The 20,737-nt window shown below is 39.0% G+C and overlaps 1 protein-coding gene and 1 non-coding gene across 3 annotated transcripts in view; one reads left to right on the plus strand and one right to left on the minus strand.

Moving 5' to 3' along the window:
• The window catches only part of EIF2B3 (eukaryotic translation initiation factor 2B subunit gamma), a 146,343-nt gene that overhangs the window by 112,572 nt on the left and 13,034 nt on the right, over positions 1–20,737 (minus strand). The window lies entirely within an intron of this gene.
• Positions 15,803–15,909, plus strand: LOC132484718 (U6 spliceosomal RNA). Its single transcript, XR_009531277.1, has one exon. It is a non-coding gene; the product is annotated as a U6 spliceosomal RNA (small nuclear RNA).

Below are 20,737 nucleotides of genomic sequence, written 5' to 3' on the forward strand. Positions count from 1 at the left end.
GCCATTGGCCACTTACTTCAGACAATCAGAGGAGCATCTAATGTAAGTTAGGCTCAATGTCCAAGGAATCAGCCAGCTTTGCTTTATGTGCTGACCACAGACTGCATCCTTACTTCCTGCACAAGAGATAAGAGATCTTGTTGCTCAAGAAGAGCCAGGTTTCTTGCTCATATGGTCTAGACAGGATAGAAAGTCTCCCTACAACACTTGATCTCCCTCCACTTAGAAAAAGGTATCATCGAGCAAAAGCAGCACTCTTGGAAGACAATGATACAACATAGTTCCTTGAGTCTTGTTAGGAGATTTGTTAATTTTTAAATGTTTTACACAAAAATATTTATTTAAGAGTTCTAGGGCTTTCCTGGTGGCGCAGTGGTTAGGAATCTGCCTGCCGATGCAGGGGACATGGGTTTGAGCCCTGGTCCGGGAAGATCCCACGTGCCGCGGAGCAACTAAGCCCATGTGCCACAACTACTGATCCTGCACTCTAGAGCCCATGTGCCACAACTACTGAAGCCCAGGTGCCTAGAGCCCGTGCTCTGCAACAAGAGAAGCCACCCCAATGAGAAGCCTGTGCACCGCAACAAAGAGTAGCCCCCACTCGCCACAACTAGAGAAAGCCCACACACAGCAACGAAGGCCCAATGCAAAAAAAAAAAAATATATATATATATATATATATATATATATATATATAAAGAGTTCTACATATACTAAGAACCACTGAATTGCATACTTTGAAAGAGTTCTGTATATAAAAGCCCATATATAAAGATAACTACCAACCGCACAGACCCAAAAAGAAGAGGAAAATATAATTTTGAAAAATACCAGACCAACTAAACCTCTTCTAAAGCCAAGAGTCTAGAGTTAGAGTAGACTATAAGGACTACTGATACTTGTCTTTTGGAGGCAACATGATTGAGTAAAAAAAGCATAGGCATTTGAAATTCATAAATGCATCTCAAAGTCCAGGACTGGGTTCTAGCTCTCGCTCAGCACCTAACCAGGTGTGGGATTTGGGGCAGGTTCTTTAAGCTCTCTGAGTATTAGGTTTCTCAACTGCAAAATAGAGTAATACCATCTACCTTTCAAGGTGGCTGTGGGGATCAGAAACCCAGGCCAGACACGCACAGTAACTATGAAAGATCTCCCTTGCGATCTTCAGAGCAAACGTTCTAGGTAGCTCCAAGGAAAATAAAATTTACATCCTCATATTTAGCTAATAAATTAACTCCCTACTTTAGAGTAGTCTCTAAGAACAGAAGCTAAAGTTCTGAAGTAAATTAACTAATTTCTCAAATGTACTCATTTATAAAGCTTTAGCCAATTTAATTATCCTCAAAAGTGCTCAAATGGCTATAGATAGAGATCTTGTGTGAATAATCAGCTGTTACTGCAAAGCAGGTCACTGTTGCTTTTCGATTTTTAAAAATTTATTTATTTATTTATTTATTTATGGCTGCGTTGGGTCTTCGTTGCTGCACATGGGCTTTTCTCTAGTTGCGGCGAGTGGGGGCTACTCTTCGTTGCGGCGTGCTGGCTTCTCTTGTTGCGGAGCACAGGCTCTAGGTGCGTGGGCTTCAATAATTGTGGCTCGCAGCTCTAGAGCTCGTAGTTGTGGCACATGGTCTCAGTTGCTCCACGGCATGTGGGCTCTTCCCGGACCAGGGCTCAAACCTGTGTCCCCTGCACTGGCAGGCCGATTCCTAACCACTGCGCAACTAGGGAAGTCCCTCGATTTCATTTTTCATCTGCTTTTCTGTTCTCTCCCATTATTATTCAACTTTTAAAAAAATGATCAAATTAACCTTAAATGGATATAATTCAGGCTGCCACCCAGAAAGACAAAAGAATACCAGTTAAGTTATTTAATTGGCATGTTTTCTTCTTTAGTATATTTCAAAAAAATATATAGACTTGGGTATAAGTTTTAAAGGTATATGTTTAACACTGGGTGAGGCCTTCAGATCACACAATTTGGAGCTAAAAATACCCCCATATCTCAGTTTTATAGTAATTCTTCAACAAATCTACCAACATTTTCATGTTTTTTTTCTGGAGCTATTCTATCTCCTTCACACAAGTAATATCTATCCCTCCGCATCACCCCACCATCACAAATTCCTATTTTTCCACAATACTCCATTAGAAAGTGATATTCATGAAGCATTCCCTTTTCAATAAGCAGATCCAAGTAGTGTTTCCTGATACTCCTCTAGAGGGCGCATAGTACTCTTCTAACTCTTTACCATGTCCCTAACCCACTCCACTACTGCACTCCTGAATAAAAAGTCAGTTTCCACTGAGATAAGTGCCATCTGACTGTACCTAGCAGACAGGATCCTATTAATCCCTCGATTACTCAATGCACTTACCAAGACTTTGGCACCTAATGCACAGTCTTTCTTTCCACCTGAACTTTAGGCAAGTTATTCAACCTCTTTGAGCCCTACTTTTCTCATCTGTAAAATGGGAATAAAGATTCAGTTTTATATATATATATAATATATATATATTATATATTATATATATATATTATATATATATTATATATATATATTATATATATATTATATATATTATATATATATTATATATATATATAATATATATATATACATATTCTTAAGATTCTTTTCCATTATGGGTTATTACAAGATATTGAAAAAAACATAAGAAGAAAAAAATGATTCAGGAAAAGTACATTTTAGCTATTAGGGGTCTTTTGTGGTTCCATATGAATTTTAGGATTTTTTTTCTATTTCTGTAAAAAATGCCATTGGATCTTTGACAGAGATGGCATTGAATCTGTACGTTGCTTTGGGTAGTGTGGACATTTTAACAATATTAATTTTTCTAATCCATAAACATGGGATATCTTTCCAAACAACAAAAAAAGGGGGGATAAAGATAGCATCTACCTCAGAGTATAGTTGGAAGATTAAATGAAACAATGCATATAAAGTGTTTAGCACAGAGACTTCTGGTGTTGGAAAATGGACTAGGAACCCAAAAATGGTTATAAACACCTAAGAATTTTGGATAAGACAATAACAAAAAATTACTCCAAATGTATTCAAACTTACGAGAAAGAATAGGAAAATACCAAGTGCCAGAACTGAAGAAGGAAATGAAAACTAATTTGAAATCTTGGCTGCCCTAACTGGGGTTTTAAAGTGTTACATTGGGCTAAAAGATGTATCTTGAAGCTGGTATGAAACCTGGGAGTTTGAACTGAGACCCTGCATAAATGGGACCTCAGTGAAAGGGTAAACTCTGGAGGAAAAAAAAAAATCTACCTATGGCACAGGTAGTCATCAAAGACGTTTGTCTGTTTGGTCTTGGAACAAAAAATTCTGAGAGACTATTTCTCACCTAGAATTCTATACAAAGGTAAGTTATCATTCAAGAGTAAGGATGGGATAAAACATTTTCAAACATGCGAGTTCTCAAAATATTTAACTTCTATGCTCTCTTTAAAAAGCCAATAAGGACCGGGTTCCTTCGAAACGAGGGAGTAAACCAAGAAAGAGGAAAACGTGAGATCTAGGAACCAGGGCATCCAATACAGAAGAGAGAAGGGAATTCACAGAATGATGGTGAAGAGAAGTCCCAGGATGACAGATCTGCCGCAGGCTAGACAGCAACCAGTAGAAATCTGAAGAGAGAATGGATGGCTTCCAGGAGGGTTGTCTCAAAGGAAAAACAAAAGTGATTGACAGAATACCTGATGTGTTTAAACATATAGATACATTTATGTTCCTTTTAAAGGATCTGAGGATGAATGAGCAATAGAAACAGAAAACTAAGAAACTTTAAAAGTGAGGCAATTAATAACTAAGAAAAACAAAACACTGTATTTTAAAAAAAAGTAGGAGCTTGGAAAAGTTGATAGAACTTTTCTTCTATATCTTGATTGTGGTGGTGGTTATACCACCACAGTACATTTATCAAAACTCAGTATAGGGACTTCCCTGGTGGTGCAGTGGTTAAGAATCCGCCTGCCGATGTAGGAGACACAGGCTCGAGCCCTGGTCTGGGAAGATACCACATGCCGCAGAGCAAGTAAGCCTGTGCGCCACAACTACTGAGCCTGTGCTCTAGAGCCTGCAAGAAGCCACAACTACTGAGCCCTTGTGCCACAACTACTGAAGCCTGCGTGCCTAGAGCCTGTGCTCTGCAACGAGAGGCCACCACAATGAGAAGCTCGCACACCGCAACAAAAAGTAGCCCCTGATCACCGCAACTAGAGAGAGCCTGCGTGCAGCAGTGAAGACCCAACGCAGCCAAAAATAAATAAATAAAATAAATTTATTAAAAACAAACAAAAAAACAAAACAACTAAGTATACTACACGCACACTACTACATATAAGATAGATAACCAACAGGGACCTACAGTGTAGTGCAGGGAACTCTACTTGGTATTCTGTGATATCCTATATGGGGGGTGGGGGAGTCTGAAGGGGAAAGGATATATGTGTGTGTGTGACTGGGTCACTTTGCTGTACACCTGAAGGTAACACAATATTATGGATCAACCATACTCCAATAAAATTTTTTAAAAATTAAAAAAAACCTCAGTATACCAAAAAGGGTGAATTTTATGTATGTAACTTATACCTCCATAAACCTGATTTAAAAAAAAAATCAAACTGTACAATTTAAAATGGGTGTATTTTATTGTATACAAATTATAACTCAATAAAGTTGATTTTTTAAAAGGGGAATATAATACTCGTACACTATAAGACTCAGCTATAAATAAGCCCTCATAATTGATTTAATAAAAATTATGATGCTACTGTATTTGGGAGATTAGGAAAGGGGGAGCTTGCCTATGTACATAGAGAGGGGCAGACAAAGTGTTAAATGAGTCAAATCCTTACTTTCCATACTAGAAATTCAATAGATATTATCTAAAAATTAAAGAAAAGGACTTCCCTGGTGGCGCAGTGGTTAAGAATCTGCCTGCCAATGCAGGGGACACGGGTTCGAGCCCTGGTCTGGGAAGATCCCACATTCCGTGGAGCAACGAAGCCCGTGTGCCACAACTACAGAGCCTGCACTCTGGAGTCCTCGAACCACAACTACTGAGACCGTATGCTGCAACTACTGAAGCCTGCACACCTAGAGCCTGTGCTCTGCAACGAGAGAAGCCAACGCAATGAGAAGCCCACACACCACAACAAAGAGTAGCCCCCACTAGCCGCAACTAGAGAAAGCCCGTGCACAGCAACAAAGATCCAACACAGCCAAAAAATAATAATTAATTAATTTTGTTTAATTTATTTATTTTTTGTTTTAGTTTATTTTTGGCTGTGTTGGGTCTTCACTGCTGCACGTGGCCTTTCTCTAGTTGCAGGGAGCGGGGGCTACTCTTCACTGTGGTGCGCAGGCTTCTCATGGTGGTGGCTTCTCTTGTTGCAGAGCATGGGCTCTAGGCACGCAGGCTCAGTAGTTGTGGCACACGGGCTTAGTTGCTCCGCAGCATGTGGGATCTTCCCGGACCAGGGCTCGAACCCGTGTCGCCTGCACTGGCAGGCGGATTCTTAACCACCGCACCACCAGGGAAGCCCAATAATTAATTAATTTTAAAAAATAAAAATTAAAGGAAATAGTAGTATAAATATGATACTTAAAAATATTGAGGACAGGACTTCCCTGGTAATGTGGTGGTTAAGAATCTGCCTGCCAATGCAGGGGACACGGGTTCAAGGCCTGGTTCGGGAAGATCCCACATGCTGCGGAGCAGCTAAGCCCGAGCACCACAACTACTGAGCCTGTGCTCTAGAGCCCGTAAGCCACAACAACTGACGCCCGCGCGCCTAGAGCCTGGGCTCCACAACAAGAGAAGCCACCACAATGAGAAGCCCGTGCACAGCAAGGACAAGTAGCCCCCGCTCGCCACAACTAGAGAACACCTGCACGCAGCAACGAAGACCAAACACAGCCAAAAATAAATAAATAAAATAAATAAATTTATTTAAAAAAATATTGAGGACATTATCAGAAGGAAGAAAAGAAGAGTTGAAAGCAGTTGCTTCTGAAGAGCAAAAATAAGGAATGAGGAATGATAGTGCAGGAGACCCTTGTCCTTCACTCTAAGTCTTGTAGAACTATTTGATTCTTTAAGTTATATATGTATTATTTACATATACAGTATATATACTAATAAAAAGAGCATGAAAACACAATCTGGGAACAAATCTAACAAAAGATAAATAAGATTTTTATGAAGGATATTACAAAACTTTGAGATATACTTAAAAAGACTGAAGTAAACAGAGATATTCTAAGTGAATTAGAGCCTGAAATGTGAGAAGCAAGACTAAACTTTTACATGAGATTATAAGAAAATATCTTTAAGACCTTAAAATAGGGAAGAATTTCTAAAGCAAGGCACAGAAATCACAAACCATAAAAGAAAAACTGAAAAATCAATTACAATAAAATTTAAAAGCTTCTATTTTTCCTAGAGCCCAGATTTTAGTCCATAAACATCATGTTCCACAAAAAGAAACCAGGGCTCTTTTTTTTTTAACCACTTTTTTGAGGTATGACTGACATCATAATCAAAATCAGGGCTTTTTAAAGAAATGTCTGATTTCAGATCTGAATATAATGAAATATGAAGTATACATATGAAGTATTACTGCCAAAAGACTTGAAACTGAATCTAATCAACAGTTAGAGCCAAACTCCAGTTTACAAGAAAATACTGAAAAAGAGAAACAAGTTAGCCAGTGTCAACTGCAATATTATTTACAATTGCCAAGATATGGAACAACCTGTGTCCACTGACAGATGAATGGATAAAGAAAATGTGGTATATGAATACAACAGAATATTATTCAGCCATAAAAAAGAGTGAAATCTTGCCATGTGCAATAACATGGATGGACCTCAAAGGCATTATGCTAAGTGAAATAAGTCAAACAGAGAAAGACAAACACTATATGATCTCACTTATACACAGAATATTAAAACAACAACAACAAAGCCAAGCTCACAGATACAGAGAACAGACTAGTAGATGCTGGAGGTAGGGGGCGGGAGGTAGGAGAAATAGGTGAAGGGAGACAAAAGGTACACACTTCTAGTTATAAAATAAGTAAGTCATGGAGATGCAATGTACAGCATGGTGACCAGTTAATGATACTGTACTGCACATTTTTTAAAGTTGCTAAGAGAGTAGACCTTAAAAGTTCTCATCACCAGGAGAAAAAATTCTGTAACTACATATGGTGATGAATGTTAGCTAGACTTACTGTGGTGATCATTTCACAATATATACAAATATCAAATCATTATAACTGTATACCTGAAACTAATATTGCATGTCAATTATACCTCAATAAAAAAATAAAACAAAATATCGATCAAAAATTAGTTAAATGACATCAATAGAAAGCAATCAGACATACTGGAGATGTGGGAGACTCTACAGGACAAATACTTGTTTTATTTGATAGGTCAATGGCATAAGAAAAAAAAGGAGGTGGAGGGGAGACTGTTCTAGAGTTAAAGAGACTAAAAAGACATAACCAAATATAATATGTGGACCTTTAAAAACAGTACCATTGCAATAACAACACTAGAAAGCATCTACTAGTAAATTCAACAAAAGATGTGTAAGACATTTTTATAGGAAATTATTAAACTTTATTTAAAAACACAAAAATAGCTTTAATAAAGAGAGACATATTATGTTCGAGGAATAGAAAGACAGTATTAAAAAATGCCAACTCTCCCAAATTAATCTGAAAATCACTGTAATTCCAATCAAACACTAAGATAAGATTTTTCACGGCTGATACTAAAATTCATACGTCAAAGGTGAAGAGTGGCCAAGACAACTTTAAAGAAAAATTATAATAAGGTGAGGTAGAGGGGAGTCATCCTACTAGACAGAATTTCTATAAAGCTATGGTAATTAAAACAATAGGATATCAGCGAAGGAAAAGACAACTGGACTAGTGGAACACAACAGAAAGCTTAGAAATAGTCCCACGTATATGTGGAGCTTGGTATAAGTCGGGGAAGAAAAGATTATTCAATAAATTGTGCTGGGATAACCAACTCTTCATTTGGGAAAAAGATAAAAATAGATATCTATTTCATGTCATATGTAAATATAAATACTAATTTAAAAATCCAAATATGAAAAGCAAAATTGTAAAGTTTTAGATGGCAGGAGTCTATCTTTAATACTTTAAGTAAGACACAAAGAGCACCAACCATAAAGGAAAAGATTGATCTAGGTCACCACACAAAAAAAGTTAAGACTTCTGTATGACAAAAGATACTATAAACAAAGAGAGAAGAGGGGTAACAGTGGGGGGAAAGTTGCAACCCATATAATCAGCAAAGGATGAGTATACAGAGCATAGAGAGTATATACTACAAATTAGCAAGAAAAAGACAAACAACCCAAACAAAAAGTGGGCAAATGATATGAACAGGAAATTCACTGAAAAGGAAAAGAGTCAATATACTTAGCAAAAAATTCTCAAGTCATCAAGAAAATGCAAAACTAAACCAACAGTGAGGGGAATTCCCTGGCGGTCCAGTGGTTAGCACTCGGTGCTCTCACTGCCAGGGGCCTGGGTTCAATCCCCGGTTGGGGAAGTAAGACCCCACAAGCCGCGTATCATGGCCAAAAAACAAAAACGAAAACAAACAAACAAAAAACCCCCAACACTGAGGTACCATTTCACACCCATATTACTGAAAATGTAAAAATCTTAGAACATCAGTTGTTAGTGAAGACAGGGAGAAATCAGAACTCTTCATTTATACTACTGGTGGGAATGTAGACTAGTATGACTACTTTGGAGAACAATTTGCCAGTATCCAGTAAACTTGGAGATGCACATAACTTACAACCCACACATCACTTCAGGTGTCTACCTTCACAACAAGAGTGCAAATAAACCAGTGCAAGGATGTTCATTGTAGCACTATACATAGCAAAAGAAATGAAAGCAAACTAGCTATCCCACAGAAGAAGAATGAATGTATAAACTCTCACCCAGGGCTCAGATCCAATCTGGAGGGACTGGCTCTGGGAGGAAAGCTTGTGCCGAGATCATGCCAGAAAGAAGAGAAGGAAGGGCTTTGTCCGTTAAGTCCTTAGCCAAATCTCATTCTTCCTAGCCTCAGTTTTCTCCTCTCTCCAGTGGGTACAAATGCTGACCTTGCCCATACCCTTGATCAATCCAAACATGTCTTCTCCATACCTAGACACCTGAGCAATGGTGAAAGGGGGAAAAAAAAAAAAAAGGAAATCCCCCCAACAATTGTGCTAACTGAATTAACTATAAATTTATATTCTTCAACATCAGCTACACCCCTGATGTTGCCACTATACCTCTTTCTCAGTGTCTCTGGTCAGCTCTCTCCCATTTTCCAGTAGCAATTCTAAAGCTTCATTACTCACAAGTCCCAATCCCATCATCTTCCTCTTTCTACATTCTCAACAGACAACTATGCCTCCTACTTCATCAAAAATATAGAGGCCTCAGGAGCGAATTATTTTAATTCCTGCTCTCCTTCCTGATCTGCATTTGAGCCTTTTCTTCCCTCTTGTCCTCTCATTTCAGTGGAAGATGTAAGCCTTCTTCCTGCCCAAAACTGTACCTTAATTCCTTCTTGTCTCCTTGGGAAACTTATCCATCATTTATCTCCTTTCTTCTGTACTTTTCCACTGTCTCTTTTGCTCTCTTATAAAAATGTTCAAGTTGCTTCCATCCTAAACTGAAACACCCTCAAAGTATAAGAAACTAATAACGTTGGCTAATAAGGAGAACTGGATGGCTGGTAGATAGGGAAGAAAGGAAAACATTTCTCCATAAACCTTTTTATATTTTAAATTATTATTATTATTATTATTTTTTTTTTTTGCGGTACGTGGGCCTCTCACTGCTGTGGCCTCTCCCACCGTGGAGCACAGGCCCCGGACGTGTAGACCCAGAGGCCATGGCCCACCGGCCCAGCCACTCCACGGCATGTGGGATCCTCCCGGACCGGAGTACGAATCCATGTCCCCTGCATCGGCAGATGGACTCTCAACCACTGCGCCACCAGGGAAGCCCTATATTTTTAAAATTTTTGAACCACATGTATTAGTTATTATTTATCTATTATTTTAAAACATCCATGATCATGAGTGTCTCTCTTTCAGAGGGTTCTCTTCTTCTAGCTGTCTATTCAGTATTGGTGTTTCCTAAGGCCCTCTGGACTCCATCTTCTTTTTTTTTTTTTTTTTTTTTTTTGCTGTACGCGGGCCTCTCACTGCTGTGGCCTCTCCCGTTGCGGAGCACAGGCTCCGGACACACAGGCTCCGTGGCCATGGCTCGCGGGCCCAGCCGCTCCGCGGCATGTGGGATCTTCCGGGATCGGGGCACGAACCCGTGTCCCCTGCATCGGCAGGCGGACTCTCAACCACTGCGCCACCAGGGAAGCCCCTGGACTCCATCTTTTATTTACTCTACTTATTCTTGTGGGAAAGATGGTTCACATTCATAGCTTCAGCTATCACTTATAAGCTGATGACTCTTAGACCTGTAACTGTAGCTCAGATCTTCTTCCTGAACTCTACATAAGTTTATCAACTACCTGCTAGATATCCTACTTGAATCTAATTCTTAACAGGTCTGAAGCCAAACTCTTATCTTTTTATCCATCAATCTATTATTCATTCAGTCAGTCAGTCATCATTCATTCATCCATTCAAAAATATTTAAATTTTGACCAGTAATAAGTGCCAAATTCTGTGCTGGGCACTGTAGATTCTACAGTGAAGGTAAGTTTCCAACCACCTAGATCCTTATGGCCTTTAATATTTAAAGTGGCTGGTTTAATCCTTTACTATCCTTCAGTTTCTCTCATCTGAAACAAGAAAATTGTTCCCTCGGACTCTAATTCTATCCCAATCTATCAAGAGATAGGAAGAGAGGGAAACAGATAACTAACAGGAATTACAATACAGTTTTATATAAAAAGTTATATAATAAGGATAAACACAGGGGTGCTTAGGGAACAATTAGATGGGGCAATTAATTTTAACTTGGAGGCTAAGGAAGGCTTCAGAGGCAATCAAAGTTTTAGCCAAATCCTGAAAGATGAGTAAGACATCTCTTGTGACCCATCTCGCATTCTGTGGGTCCATCTTTTTATTCCAGACATTTCTCTTGCATCAGCTATGTAACCTGACAGCATTTCACTTCGTGCACCAGTCATCTCTCATTTGCTGTCCTGAAATTTCTAGCAACCACCATGTGGGATACTTGTGGGAACCCACTCAGCCATTCTGGCACACATACAAACCTTAAAGTGTGAGGAAATTTATACCCATGGGGCAACCTTTGACCAATGGGTAAAGGAAGCTAGTGAATAAATACTCCTCTTTTCCAAGTCTTGGGCAATTACTCTAAGGTACATTCCACATGGCCCCTGAGAAGGTCTCCAGAGCTAAGCTTCAGTTGCCCACAGTGGTAACCAAGTCCATAACACACACTTAGATGGCCATTCCCTTTTTCCCTATATCACTCTTTAAATCCCACTCCTATTCCTTAGAATCACTTCTCAAAATAAACTACCCATACCCATACCCTTATCTCAGGCTCTGCTTTTGGGGGGAAATCCAAGTTAAGGAAGATCAGGAATTAGTTATTTAGGTATGGATAGAGGAAACTGAACATGTTCCAGGTGGATGTACAAGTATCAAAATTTGTGGAATTGCAAAGGCAGAGTATATTTAGTAAGCTAAATGTAGTTACACATTATATTACCCCTATAAATTTATTCCTTGCCCTGCAGTCTCTAACTTTGTGAATGTTACCACCATCCGTCCAGTTGCTCTTGCTAGAAACCTGGAAGTCACACTTGACCACTCCTTCTTTTCCTCCCACATCCAGTTAATTAGCCTTAAAGGTGTCCTAAATATTCTCCAATTTGTTCCCTTCTCTCTATTACCACTGCCATTGACTTGGTTTGGTCCTTCCTCATTTCTTACCAGGCTACTGCAAGAGCCTCCCAGGGTCTCTCTGGCACAGTACGGTAGTTAAGAGCATGGGCTTTGAAGTAAATGACTAAGGTTCAATCACTAACTCTTCCATTAAACTCTCCTAAGACAGTCCCCTTATCTATTCTCAGTAAGGTCTGAAGGGGCTGGTGAATTCTCGAAATTAACGAACCAATACTCACTTTCAACATGAAGTCTTGCACTGAGGAGAAACCACTGGGAAAAGAATCCAAACTGGGCAGCACAGGGATAATCAGCGCAAAGGAAAGAGAAAGGCCAGATAAAATGGAGATAAGAAGCAGAGGAGAAAGATCTCAAAAGAGGGGGCTCTAGAGCTATGAAGCTAGAAAAGCTATGCTGACAACACAGCCTTCCCTTCTAAAAATTTAGGAAAACTAATTTCAGGTTAAAATTAGTAATAGAAAAGGATTACAGTCAAATCCTATACAAGGTTATTGTTGAAAAATATAATAATAAAAGTTAGAATAACATTTCTACCATAAAAGCAGATGTCAGAAAGACATGCTCAAAAGACAGATTATATTCATAGCCTAAGATTTCAAAATTATCTAAAATAAGAAAATGATAGAAAATTGAAAGAACAACATAAATCTGAATTAGAAAAGTTAGAAATGAAATGCCAGAACTCAAGAATGAATTAGAAATAAAAGAAAAAAAACATTTCAGAAATAACAGCTAAACTAGGAAGAACACAAGAATGAATAAAACGCAGTTCTTAATGCCTTAAGGCAGGAGTCCTGGTCCATGGTCTGTTAGGACCAGGCCGCATAGCAGGAGGTGAGCAGCGGGCAGGCAAGCGAGCAAGCGAAGCTTCATCTGTATTTATAGCTGCTCCCCATTGCTCGCATTACCACCTGAGTGCCACCTCCTGTCAGATCAGCAGCAGCATTAGATTCTCATAGGAGCATAAACCCTACTGTGAACTGTGCATGCGAGGCACCTAGGTTGTGCCCTCCTTATGAGAATCTAATGCCTGATGATCTGAGGTGGAACTGAAGCGGTGATGCTAAGCTAGGGAGCACTGGGGAGCAGCTGCAAATACAGATTATCATTAGCAGAGAGGTTTGACTGCCCAGAGACCATAATAAATCAATTGCTTGCAGACTCATATCAAAACCCTACCAGTTGAACCTAGTTGCAAGGCAGGAATAAAGAGGTAGACATAGAAAATGGACTTGAGGGGCCTCCCTGGTGGCGCAGTGGTTGAGAGTCCGCCTGCCGATGCAGGGGATACGGGTTCGTGCCCCGATCTGGGAGGATCCCATATGCCGCGGAGCGGCTGGGCCCGTGAGCCATGGCCGCTGGGCCTGCGCATCCGGAGCCTGTGCTCCGCAACGGGAGAGGCCACGACAGTGAGAGGCCCGCATACCGCAAAAAGAAAAAAAAAAAAAAAAAAGAAAATGGACTTGAGGACATGGGGTGGGAGGGCGAAGCTGGGGCAAAGTGAGAGCAGCATCAACATATATACACTACCAAATGTAAAACAGTTGGCTGGTGGGAAGCAGCAACATAGCACAGGGAGATCAGCTCGGTGCTTTGTGACCACCTAAAGGGGCGGGATAGGGAGGGTGGGAGGGAGACGCAAGAGGGAGGGGATATGGGGACATGTGTATGCACATGGCTGATTCACTTTGTTGTGCGACAGAAACTAACATAGTATTGTGAAACAACTATACTCCAATAAAGATCTATTAAAAAAATAGATAAATAACAAGGTCCTACTGTATAGCACAGGGAATTATACTCAATATCCTGTAATAAACCACAATGGAAAAGAAAAGGAAAAAAAAAAAAACCCTATCAGTTAGTGGCAAGTGAAAATAAGCTCAGGGCTCCCATGATTCTGCATTACGGTGAGCTGTATAACTATTTCATTGTATATCACAATGTAATAATAATAATAGAAATAAAGTGCACAATAAATGTAATGCGCTTGAATCATCCTGAAACCACATCCCCCACTCCCCCACCCCTGGTCCATGGAAAAACTGTCTTCCACGAAACTGGTCCCTGGTGCCAAAAAGATTGGGGACCGCTGCCTTAAGGGAAACAGAATGTAAAAAAGGAAGAAAATCCTAAAAAAAAAAAAGTTTTTTTAAGATAAAAAGGATTTGAGGCAAAGTAGCAGAAAGAGAAGATAAGCAACAAAGATCCAGCATACACATAAGAGTCCCAAAGACTAAAACCAAAGCAATGTAACAGAACGAATGCCTAAAACTGTAATTCTAAAAAACTTCTCTGAAGTAATAAAAAAGGCAGAAACTTCACAGGGAAAGGACATACTACATATCTAGAAAATATGATTCATAACATCAATGGGATGTATTATGTAGTAAAACTACAAGATTTTAAAGAAAAATAAAAACTCCTTTGGGAGCCTAGACAAAAGGACCAATTCACTCATAAGGGAAAGAAAAGCAGATTTTCACTTGGACTGTTTTGACAGCAACACTTTACAATAGAAGATAAAGAAGGAATTCGTTTAAGATATTTAAGGAAAAAATGTGAGTCAAGGATATTATATCCCCATAAATTGGCTTATGAATACAAAGGCTGCAGATAATCTGTTGAGCACTGATATCATGACCACTTCTTAAGGAATCTACTAGTAATAAGCTTCAGACAGCCAAACCACCAGAGAGACAAGGACTAGGGACTGGTGGTAATGATCATTAACAGCTGCTAACACCAAAAAAAGACAATCAGAAAATGATTTGCCTCAAGATAGAAGACACCACCACCTACAAAAGCATCTTGCCAAAAAAATTCAAACTGGAATTTAATTTAGCATCTAGGTCCAACTACCAATTTATAGAAAATACAGAGAGAGGAGTACTTTTTAAATGACACCACAGTGCTTCCCTGGTGGCGCAGTGGTTAAGAATCCACCTGCCAATGCAGGGGACACAGGTTTGAGCCCTGGTCCGGGAAGATCCCACATGCCTTGGAGCAGCTAAGCCCATGCACCACAACTACTGAGCCCACATGCCACAACTACTAAAGCCCACGCACCTAGAGCCCGTACTCTGCAACAAGAGAAGCCACCGCAATGAGAAGCCTGTGCACTCCAACGAAGAGCCGCCCCCACTCGCTGCAGCTAGAGAAAGCCCTGCGCAGCAACAAAGACCCAACGCAGCCAAAAATAAATAAATAAATAAATAAATAAATACATGTATTAAAAAAAAAAAAAAGACGACACCACAGGGTCACAATCAGCAAAATGCAGACTGTGGGAAACTCTACAAGAAAAATACCCAGTTCCTTCAACATATAAATGATAAGGGGGGGAAAAGAAAAAAGAGAGATGGAGGGGAAATCTATATATTAAAAGAGATATTTTAATCAATTATAATGTGTAGTCCTTATTTGCTTCCTGATTTAAATAAACACACTAAAAAGATTTAAAAATTCTATTTATGAGGCAACTAGAAACTCATATCTGATTGGATACTTGATGATACTAATGAATTATTAATTTCTTTTTTTAGGTGGTATAATGGCATTATACTTTTATTTTTATTTTTTAAAAAGCCCTCATATAGCAATGTTCTGAAATATTTACAGATGAAATAACATGATGTCTGAGATTTCCTTCAAAAGAACATGAGAGGGAGCAAGTTGGGTGGGAATACAGATGAAATAAGATTTGCCATGGGTTGATAACTATTGAAGCTGGGTGACAGATACATAGGCAATGTTCCATGTACTTTTGTACATGTTTGAAATTTTCCATAATAAAAAGTTTTAAAAAGTGCTTGCTTTGGCAGCATATATACTGAAATCAGATCGAAACAGAGAAGATTAGTACGGTCCCTGCACAAGGATGACATGTAAATTCATGAAGCATTTCATATTAAAAAAAAAAAGTTAAAAAAAATAACTGGTCCACAATTGGTATTTAATAAATAACAATTTTTTTTTTTTTTTTTTTGCGGTACGCAGGCCTCTCACTGTTGTGGCCTCTCCCCGTTGTGGAGCACAGGCTCTGGACGCGCAGGCTCAGCGGCCATGGCTCATGGGCCTAGCCGCTCCGCGGCATGTGGGATCTTCCCGGACCGGGGCACGAATCCCTGTCCCCGGCATCGGCAGGCTGACTCTCAACCACTGCGCCACCAGGGAAGCCCCTTCAATAACAATTATAATCATTATTATTAGTTGACTGAACAAATATTTGCCGAATGAATGAGTTCAGACATAGGTAAGACTGAATCATTCATCAGCAAATATGAAACACAATTATGAAGAAAATATAAAATCTAAGAACTTTTATATTATCAGCACCAGTTATAAGAATGAAGCTCACTCACGCAGGGCCTGGGAGAATGAATGAGCCAATAATCTCTCTTGATAGGTCAGGGAAAGAGGTTTGGGCAGCTGAAACAAAAAGTGAAAAGCCAGTAAATCAGCAAAAATTTGGGATGAGATAAGGCAAAATGAAGTAGAAAACAGTGCCAGAAGAATAAAACCAAGTGAAATATGTTGAGAAACCATAACGTAGCAGATATGATGTCCAGCTCCAATATTCTATAAGTACACACGACAGAAGTTTCCACATACAAGTAGGACTGCAATACATTTGGCAAATGCAAGGCAAATGACAAAGATGATAAACGAAAACAATAAAACATATTTTAAACAAAGAAGCCACATAAAGCGAATATACTACTGTGGTCTTTCTCTGAGCAAAGCAGAAGCCACATGGGATAACCTCACAGTTATATTTGGGGAACTCAATCTGGAGGAAGTAGGTAAAGATAAAAGAATCAAAAGCAAATAAACTTGAAACTCACAAAGGGAATATTCTTATCTTACCTAAAATCTTATTGAAAAAGAGTCTCCAAATGTTTAGGAAGCTGCTTTGTGGGCACAGGGGAAGAGAAATAAATGGCTCAAAGTAGCACTACTTTTAAACCATGGCACAGCCTGTGGGTACAACTTTCTCCCTTAAGGAGGTACCTGTCATCCCTCAGCAAACACTAACAAACTGCCTCCTCAGGCTGTCTCACTTTTTTAACTGTTTATACGTATTTCCACTGTGCTTCCTACAAGCTCATGTTGATCCCAATCAGACGGTTCTGAATTTTGGCTCAGGTTTTACTTTGTTCTTAATGGCTATTCAGGCGTCTATTTATGTTTCTCCACAGGTTAGCTTTGCTGCCTTCTGTTCCAGGTTGGAATGCAAGCTGATGTGAAGCCAGGATTTCAGGCGCCATTGGTATAGGAGAAACCAAGTGGAGATAGCAAAGAGAGCAGAGACTTGCTAGCCAAAGTCACAGCTTGAGAAGAAAGCTCAGAGGTAGGACTGTATATAAAGGATGCCGGGTAAATGATGTGAAAACAAAGGGGTAAGGGAGGAATAGAAATTAGACTGTGCAGAATGACTTAATGAGGATTCTGATCCTAGGTATAAGGAGAAGCCCTAAAATAAGAAGTAAGTGATCAAAACCATAAGAAGAGGTAGTGACTTGGGAGTAAAATGTCCTTTTGGCAGTTACTTTACCCTTCATCTCATGCTCTCTCCTATTTATTAATAGTTGCCCCTATTATTTCTCAAGGCTCTAAGAGTTATAGGAACTTATTTGCATGAAACTCCCAGGATCTCCAGTTCTAGGCTAGGGCAAAAATAACATTTCTAAGATTTATAGATTAGGGAGCATAGAGTTTAGTTTATACCTCCATACTAAATTGTTAGACAGTAACTAAAACAGCTCCTGGGAAGACCACTAAACACCCTTAGCTTCTTGGTAAACCTGGCGTCTATCCCTGTGAAAGAACAGAGTTCTCATGACCCTAGTGAAATTCCCCATATCTTCCCTAAAGAAATAAGCAGCTGCACTAAAGAAAGCAACACACCCAACATTATGGTATTAGAAATCCCCAGTGTAATCAGAAGCACCAAAGCCGACTTGGGCGGAAGCAGAGAAAGACAAAAAGGAGGCCAAAAAGTGAAAGGAAATGCCTATATACATTGTACTGGAGGCCCTGGCCAGGGCAATAAGACAATAAAAAGAAATAAAAGGCATTAAGATTAGAAAGGAAGATATATTAGAATACTGTTTTTATTTGCAGGCAACATGATGATGTATATAGAAAATCCTAAAGAATCTACAATTTAAGAAAGTCATAGGGCACAAGGTCAATATGCAAAAAAACAGTTGTATGGCTATATACAAGCAATAAACAATTAGAAAATAGAATTAAAAATACTAGTTACAATATCATTACATTGAAATGAAATAGGAATAAAATTACTGAAAGATGTTCAGAACCTCTATACTGAAAATTATAAAAACATTACTGAGAGAAATTACAGAAAATCTAAATAAACAGATATTCAAGGATTGGAAGATTCAATATGAAGATGTCAATTCTCCCCAAATTGACCTACAGATTCAATGCAATTCCAATCAAAATCCCAGAAAGCTTTTTTTGTAAAAACTGGCAAACTAATTCTAAAATTTATATGGAAATGCAAAGGACCTAGAATAACCAAGGCAATTTTAAGAAAAAGGAAATCCAAAGGACCTAGAATAGCCAAGGCAATCTTCAGGAAAAGGAACAAAGTTGGCAGATTTATAGTACCTGATTTCTAGAACTACTTTATAAAGTTAAAAATAATCAATACTTTATTAAATGTGGTACGGGAAGGAGAGACAAAAAGACCAATGGAACAAAGTAGAGAGAACAGAAACAGCACACACAGGGACTCCCCTGGTGACGGACACAAGTTCAATCCCTAGTCCGGGAAGATCTCACATGCTGCAGAGCAACTAAGCCCATGCGCCACAACTACTGAGCCTGTGCTCTAGAGCCCACGAGCCACAACTACTGAGCCCGTGGGCCACAACTACTGAAGCCTGCTTGCCTAGAGCCCCTGCTCTGCAACAAGAGAAGCCACCTCAATGAGAAGCTCACACACCACAACGAAGACCAAAAAACGCAGCCAAAAATAAATAAATTAAATATAAATAAATCTAAAAAAAGAAAAAAGAAATAGCACACACAATCAGTCAATTGATTTTCAACTAAGGCTTCAGGGCAATTCAATGGGGAAAGGCAGGTCTTTTTAACAAATGATGCTGGAACAACTGAATATCCATACAGAAAAAAGTAAACCTTTATACTTTTACTTTTAGAAGTAAATACAAAAGAATATCTTTATAAGCTTGGGGTAAGCAAAGATTTCTTAGGACACAAAAAGTACTAACCATAAAAGAAAAAATCAGTAATCTGGATTTCATCAACATTGAAAACTTCTGGTCATCAAAGTCACCATTAAAAATGTAAAAAGGCAAGCCACAGACTGGCAGAAAATATTCACAACACATATCTGACAAAAGGCTTGCATCTATAGTACATAAAAAATTTCTATAATCATAATAACAAGGCAAACAACTCAAAAAAAAGGCAAATGCCTTGAACAGACATTCCATGAAGATATACAAATGGTTAATAATCACATGAAAAGGTGATCAGTATCATTATTATCAAGGAAATGCAAATTAAAACCACAATGAGGGTTTCCTTGGTGGCACAGTGGTTAAGAATCCGCCTGTCAATGCGGGGGACTCGGGTTCGAGCCCTGGTCCAGGAAGATCCCACATACCACAGAGCAACTAAGCTCCTGCACCACAACTACTGAGCCTGCGCTCTAGAGCCCGTGAACCACAACTACTGAGCCCACATGCCACAACTACTGAAGCCCGTGCACTGCAACAAAGAGTAGCCCCCACTCGCCGCAACTAAAGAAAGCCCACATGCAGCAACGAAGACCCAACGCAGCCAAAATTAAATAAATAAAATAAATAAACAAAATATCATTAAAAAAAAGAATAAACATAGTTATTAAAAAAAAAACCCACAATCAGATAGTGGTACATAACACACACTAGAATGGTTAAAATTAAAAAGACTGACAATACCAAGTGTTGATGAAGATGTGAAGCAAGTGCAATTCTTATACATTGCTGATGAAGTGTAAAATGTACAACCACTTAGAAAACTATTTGGCAGTTTGCAATAAAGTAAGCCCTATAACCTATAATATTTTTACAAAAAGACCTGCAGAACAATGTTCATAACTGCTTTATTCATAATATCTAAAAATTAGAAACAATCCAAATGAACATCAACAGAAAAATGGGTAAATAGTGGTATATTTATTCAATGGAATACTACTCAGCAATAAACAAGAACAAATTAGTTATACCTGCAATCATATGAATGAATTTGAAAAATATTATGTTGAACAAAAGAAACCAGAATAAAATTATATGATTTCATTTATACCTAGTTCATGAACAAGCAAGATTAATATATGGTGATAGGGCTTCCCTGTTGGCGCAGTGGTTAAGAATCCGCCTGCCAAGGCAGGGGACATGGGTTTGATCCCCGGTCCGGGAAGATCCCACATGCTGCGGCGCAACTAAGCCCGTGCACCACAACTACTGAGCCTGCGCTCTAGAGCCCACACGTCTACAGCCCGCGCTCCGCAGCAAGAGAAGCCACCTCCATGAGGAGCCCGCCCACAGGAACGAAGACCCAACGCAGCTAACAAAAAATAAATAATAAAGATAAATAAATTTAAAAATATATATATAGTGATAGAAATCAGAACAGCAGTTGACTCTAAAGGTGAAGGATTGACTAAAATAAAGCACAAAGGAACTTTGAGAGGTGATGAAAA

This window comes from Mesoplodon densirostris, chromosome 2, assembly GCF_025265405.1.
Source record: "Mesoplodon densirostris isolate mMesDen1 chromosome 2, mMesDen1 primary haplotype, whole genome shotgun sequence".
NCBI classification, from domain to species: domain Eukaryota; kingdom Metazoa; phylum Chordata; class Mammalia; order Artiodactyla; family Ziphiidae; genus Mesoplodon; species Mesoplodon densirostris.